Source organism: Neodiprion lecontei, chromosome 4 (genome assembly GCF_021901455.1).
Source record: "Neodiprion lecontei isolate iyNeoLeco1 chromosome 4, iyNeoLeco1.1, whole genome shotgun sequence".
In the NCBI taxonomy this organism is placed as follows: Eukaryota; Metazoa; Arthropoda; class Insecta; order Hymenoptera; family Diprionidae; genus Neodiprion; species Neodiprion lecontei.
The window spans coordinates 22,064,009-22,070,551 of record NC_060263.1 but is presented as its reverse complement, the minus strand read 5'-3'; the positions used below and the strand labels follow the sequence as shown (position 1 = coordinate 22,070,551).

At 38.1% G+C, this 6,543-nt stretch overlaps 1 long non-coding RNA gene across 1 annotated transcript in view; it reads right to left on the bottom strand.

Moving 5' to 3' along the window:
• Nucleotides 1-692: 692 nt before the first annotated feature.
• LOC124294239 overlaps nucleotides 693-6,543 on the bottom strand; it is a 59,955-nt gene continuing 54,104 nt past the window's right edge. Inside the window, exon 4 of the long non-coding RNA XR_006904184.1 lies at nucleotides 693-1,770. This is a non-coding gene — a long non-coding RNA (uncharacterized LOC124294239). The remainder of the gene's footprint in view (nucleotides 1,771-6,543) is intronic.

Here is a 6,543-nt window from a genome sequence, read left to right as displayed (position 1 = left end):
TTCTCAGGGGCTGATGAGCAATTTAGCAAAAAGAGCTCGGTGACCCTTTTACAGTAGCTCTTCGTGATCGTCGGCAATTAATTAAGTCATACCATGGACAGTGTCGGTTTGAAAAAGTGGACCCATTATTGAGTCAATGTTGCGGTGTTTGTCGGAACCCGATGTCATCAAACTGAGAGTAGCAGTGAAAGCACATTAAATTTTTTTTTTCTTTTCAAGACGAGGGGTTCAACAGGTTCTCTGCATGCATTACTGCTCGAATCTTGTCTACTTGTTTTGACTAGTAAGCTGCTACGTGCCAAAAACTTGATGGTTGTTAAGATTATACATATAATAATATACGATCGGAATACGAAATCGAACCTCGTGAAAGTTTCAGCATGCAATAAGTATTCATCATACGAATCCTTCGTCAACTCGAGATTCGCTAATTTATTTGCATTTGTTTTCGCAAAAATTAGACGGTCAGTTACCTCTCAACTAATTATATTACGGAGATCTGCACGCACCTTGAATGTCGCCGAGTTTTCGGAACTGTAGTAATTACTCGTCGTACGTAGCTATTATAACCACAGTCAGAGTAAAAATAATTTCCACTCTCTGAATGTGAATCAGTTACCTATAAGTATAATTAGTGTATATGCGCTGATTTTTAAGTAGTATCAAAATAATTAGCTGCATGCAGAGTACAAAGGAAACTGCATGTAGTAACAATAAATTTGGTGAGATGTTTTGGCTCAAATAATCTTCAACAATCCAGGAAGTGGAAGGTTTGCTAAAACGCTGCGAATGTATGCCGATTAATGTCTTACCTTATACGTTTATATTGGCTGAATCGTTGTGAAATAAAAATCATAGATTCCTGTCAGATAATTGTCCTGCTATAATATGCAACTGCTACGACTGACAGACTTCTTTAAATCCATTTTGAGTGGATCAATGCGGAAATTGGAAAACAGGAGAGCGAAGATGTGATAGGGTGAAAATGTGGAAGAGAATATGAACGGTGGGAATGTGATTAGATGAAAAGGTGGTTCAAGGATGCGTTATGTTAATAAAACTTGCGAAGCTTACTTAAACCTGCGTTCATTGATTGATCACTCACTCAGTACCCTCCGACCTAAAAGTCCTTTAATAATCTCAAGTCAATGCAATCGAGCTGATCTTTAGAACTGACGATGTGATCGACTGGCTGGATAATTAAGTTACAAGATTCTCCCGTACTGCGAATACTCCTGGAAATAATTTTTATACTGAAAAACCGAAGTTAGTTGAGTGTGAAATGAATGGGTAACCATTGAGATATCGCCGATCTTGTCGTATTGCGATGTAGTTCTGTTAGAGCAGGTTGCAAGATAAGAAAAGTGAGCATATCGTGTTATCATGATTTTCTAAGACCGATCGACCAGGTGGAGATTATTTATTGGCGCAATGCGACCGCGGGGATTTAGAGAGATGAACAAAAAACACTTGGCTCTGCGTCAGGAAATGTTGCAGACATGTTACATGAGGTGGAATTCTCAAGTGAGTGGCAAATCGACGAAAATGAAGGATCGCGAATCGTGGATAAGATGCCCGGGGCCCTCGCTAAGGCCATTCACTTTCCAATCCTAAAGAAAGCGCGATTCTCAACAAACTTGAGGTCGGTGTATGACCTCGGATATTCTCGGTCGATCTTCTCTTTCACCGGCGACTCCGAGGTTGCTGAGCGCCTCGACGCTTCCTGGACGTTTGTCATCGAAGATGCTCACCGAGGTAGCGTTGATTGATCTGTAACGAAGTTGAGAAAAGGAGAAAAATTGAGAAATTAATATACAGTCAAGGGAAATGTCGCCGTTGTCAGCATGAGCACACGAGCTTTCTAAATACTTTTGTAACGTAGGTATATCGGTTAAAACAAATCTGTTGAATTACAGATTTACTCTCCCTTACGCACGATCGTACGCGTTACGTGTTCCCCGTTACGTTCGCAAATGTTATTCATAACTCGTTATTACCAAGGAAAAAGTCTAAGGTATAAGCCGTCATAATACTTGCACGCAAGTTTCACGTCTCAGGAAAGTCACGAAGCTACACGCTAACCGATCATGATTGTGGGTGAATCATTTGGTCGCCGAATAATTTTAGACGTGTGCATGCGAATTAGATTCTATATCTAATTTGACGCCAACGCCGTGCGGACAAACTCGCTTGAAAAAATATATTTCGTAATGGGACAAAGAACGCCGTGTGATTTTGATCCCACCGGTTATAAGAGCCGACCGCAAAGGAATCCTACACTCACCTCTTTTTTTTCAGAAATCGTACCGATTCCGGCTCCTCGTAGAGCACTTTCGATTTGGTCAAATATCAATTTTCGAACGAGCGAGGGAGAGAGATAGAGAGAGAAAAAGTGAAAGTTATGCGCGGTGGTTCAGCACTGTTCGTTCTTTCGGCATTTAAAACAAGTTTTCAAATATTGAGGTGATTCGCTATCAGATTTCTTGCAATTTCATTTTCTCACAACTCTCACTACGTAAAATTTATGCGACATCCTCGAAGATTATTTTCATGGCATATCTATTTGATACTTCCCGTATATTTCTCGAGATTCGATCTTGAGAGATTTGAACGATAGTCGTCCTGTACTTTTAATTATTGGCCGCGATATGTCGTCCGAAAAAAATCATCTTCCATCATTTGAGCTCCAGATTGACTCCGTTTACGGTATAATTTTTCATTAAACTTATTACGCCCTAAGGCATCGTGTGATATAAATGGCGATGCAGATTCACACTTACGAAACAATTCTCTGCTCTGATCTATCCTTGCGCATCGTTGCGCAAGTTTTTCATCTAGTCTAGAGCCGGACTGTTAAAGTTTTGAAATAACGTATCGCAAGCGTTTTGCTTTATTGCACCGAAGAGACAGACTCCAACCGCATTCTCAGCGACGAGCTAGCTAGCATCGTTTTACATTTCAGTGGTCAGAGGCCATATTCTCCATAATTTATAAGAGGCCAACAATTTCTCTGACGCATGCGCAGGCGCGCGGAACCTTAATGCTAAATGCAATAATTGCGATTCAATAATTAATTAAATACTTTGACAACCCTTCATCTTCGATATTTCATAACGTTTCACCAAACGGTAGAGTCAAAATAAGAGAACTTTTGTTTATAACGTTCCTCAAGCGAATCAAGCTCATCCCTGTGGCCTGAAAAAATTATAATTGCAGCGAAAAGGCGGAAGTTAGCGTTGAAAAGAGTTGGGCCAGAGTTCGCGCGTGTAAGCGTTGGGTCCAGTCGATACTTAGATATTCAGTCGGCTTGCAAAACTTGCCCTCGAAGGAGCGCTGGCTCGGGCAAGATGTGCACATCCATGAATTATTTACGTAATCATGCGGCAATCACTGTGGCTTCGCTCTATGACCCCTAAAGCAGACTTTCTAACTGCATTCTGGGTGTACGCTCGTACAACGAGGAGTACAGCCTTGTGTCGTTGCGGTGATTGCGAAACGATTTTAGGGGTTAAAGAGAAGCCGATTGTCTTAAATAGACTATAAGATAAACAGTGTCATCTTTGTCACAAAGCAGAGTAATAATCCCAATTAATAGGCGCAACATTTTTAACTACTGATCTGAAAAGTTTGATATCTTCTGTAGAAATTCCTCAAGTAACATCTTGATGAATGATTGTATTTAGTTAGAATCACGATTTTGCAAGCTATTGAGATTCATAAAATCATTATCTTTGATAAATTCAAGTAAAGTTTTCTGGTTCAACTGCTATAGGAAATTTTTACAGAGCTTCCCATAAAGCATTAAATGTACCGTCGGTTGCCTAAATAAAGTTTCAAAAGATAAATGCGATTTGATAAGAATGAAATAGACTCAAATGACGACGTTCTCATGTTTCACATACGTACTTGCTCATAAATTAATAGGATTAGCTCCTAATAAGGGACGCCGCTTACCACTGATAACATCTCAAGTGTTACATTTTTCGAACAATCATTTTTCACTGATATGATGGTATATGGAAACGAGACTTACTTTTTAGTCTCCAAGCGACTCCACATAATTCCGCATCAGCCGAACGATTTAATATGGTTACATTTTTTTTTTTTTTTGTAGAACAGACCAACGTAAAACTTCCACCTTCGTTCTTTCTCGATCTACGCGGAAGTGTGAAGTTGCAGATGGAGTATACTAAGTCATGAGAAGGAAAGTGGAAGGTGGCATTTTAAATGATAGGTTACAATGTAATGAGGCTAACGCCGATTTCTCAAGTGTCAATTTTCTCTGAGACGAGAGCTGCAGAATAATACCTTGGACTTTTCTGGTGATCAGTAATCAGAGGTTACGTCTGCTGATCCGTGCGTGTTGTAACTGCTATAAACGTGTTTCGCTAATAGCTTTTGCTCCTATTTCAAACTACTTGTCGATTCCTCGCAGACACACGTCTGGGTTATAAATGACAAATGGTTACCGATATCGAGAGAGCGTAATCGGTGATCGAGTGAGAAGAAGGTATATGTATATAATTAATGAAACGTATGCTAATGATGGTGCATGACCATTCTGCAATTCTGTCATGGAAAAATTACTTCAAGGAAAAGGAAAGAAAAAATTTCAATTGGTTCTTAGGTTTTGCTACATCGACTGATGAGTTTGTTACTTGTTGTTATTTCGAAACGATAATTAGTTCAGTCATGGCCGGTGTACGGTAATTGCAACCCTTTGCAAATGGCGTGAAATAATGCAATGTACACCTGAATCGATTCGTCAAGCTACCCGAGAATCATTTACCGTTCCGTCTATAATTCGTTTTAATTTTCCCTACGTATCCAACTGAAGGAGGAGATGAATAAATGGCTGTGTAATGAAACTGCACCTGTGACTGTATGAAATTTTGATTCGTACCTTCACAAATCATTCTTCGTAAATGTAAAAATAATTTTGCATGAATTCTAATTAATTATGATACATCGATTAGTGTACTGAATATTTCACAGCAACGCTAAGGGAAGAAAGTTTCACACGAAATGTCGATGAATTATCATCTTGCTCGCTAACTACGCAAGGTGTATCATATTTATGTAGATAAAGGAATATTTTTTCTCGCTTTCTTCGAATACAAAATGAGTTCCAACTATGCGAGAGTAGTCAATTTTTTGAAAATTAAAACATGGGATTTTGTATGCTCGTTTCAATTATAGCGCTGTAACGTTCGTCAAAACTTTATTCTTTGATAAATTGTAAGAACTACGTAATCCAGAAACTAATTCACCAACTTTCATTGCGCGGGTTAAAAAGAAGGGACGTTTCAGCACTCGCATGTTACGATTATGGAATTCAAACGCAATCTCATAATCATCAGCTTGAAATAGCATGGCAGGTTCACACACAAGTCGAGGCCTTATAACTCACAATTATAGATGAGCAGAGGAGTAAAAGTAGTTTTGGTTGAGTATAGGCCGCGATCAAAGTCTGTACTAATTCGATATTGATATAGGTGTATTTTATCCACGTACTTTCTATATAAATTTAAATCATCATATGTATTTTAACTTGCGATTAGTGTTAGTAAACATGCGGATGAATGGTTTTTTTTAATTTTTTTTTCTGTTGCATAATTCGCGAGAAGCTTCCCGAATCACGTATAGTAATGCAGATATGAAATGCTGAATTAGTCAAATATTGTACATTTTATACCCAGTAACAATAGGGCACCAATTCCGACTTTTACTTCATGGTACTGTACGGGTTGGTCGATTTTAATCGCCCTAGACGAATAACTCAGAGACGAGAAGGGATATAATAAAAGATTTCATACAAAGTTGAAGGGCTTCGAGGGGGAAAATTAATCTTAAGATTTGTAGTTTATGCCATTTTTCAGTTTTTGCATGTAATACCTGATTTTAGATGGTGAACACGTATTGCAGATATGAAGTAATTAATAGCAAGATCAATGAAGAATTGAGAAACTTAAGAACGAGAAAAAATATTGATTCTAAAAAAATAAGCGGCTGGCTTTTGATTGGACGTGAGCCATGCAGCTTCCGAGTCCATAGAAAAAAATAATAACATCCAATTCGAATTTCGAACTACAAATTTCGATTCGCGGTTAACGATTTAAAAGCTCTAGGTACCATATTATGTAGAAATATGAGGTTTTTTTGATTTTGAAACACTTTAATGGGTCCACCATTATAAATTTTTGAAGTTTTATTTTAGATTCGTTATCGGTGAACCAAAAACCGTTCGCCTACTAATTTGTACGGAAATTGGAATGTTTTCAGGATTTTTTCCACTGTATTGGATTTGCCATTTTGGATTTCGCAAAACTGATCTCATTTCGTGGTCAGCCACCTGACAAACCTTTGACTACCAATTTTCATAAAAATCTAAATGCTTGTAGGTTTTTTCAACATATTGAATACGCCAAACTTAAATTTCGCGAATCTGACTTTAAATTCGTGATAAGCAATTCAAAAACTTTACGGTACCAATTTTCAATCAAATCCATTTATGCATTCTCATGAGGTCATTATTTTCATTTT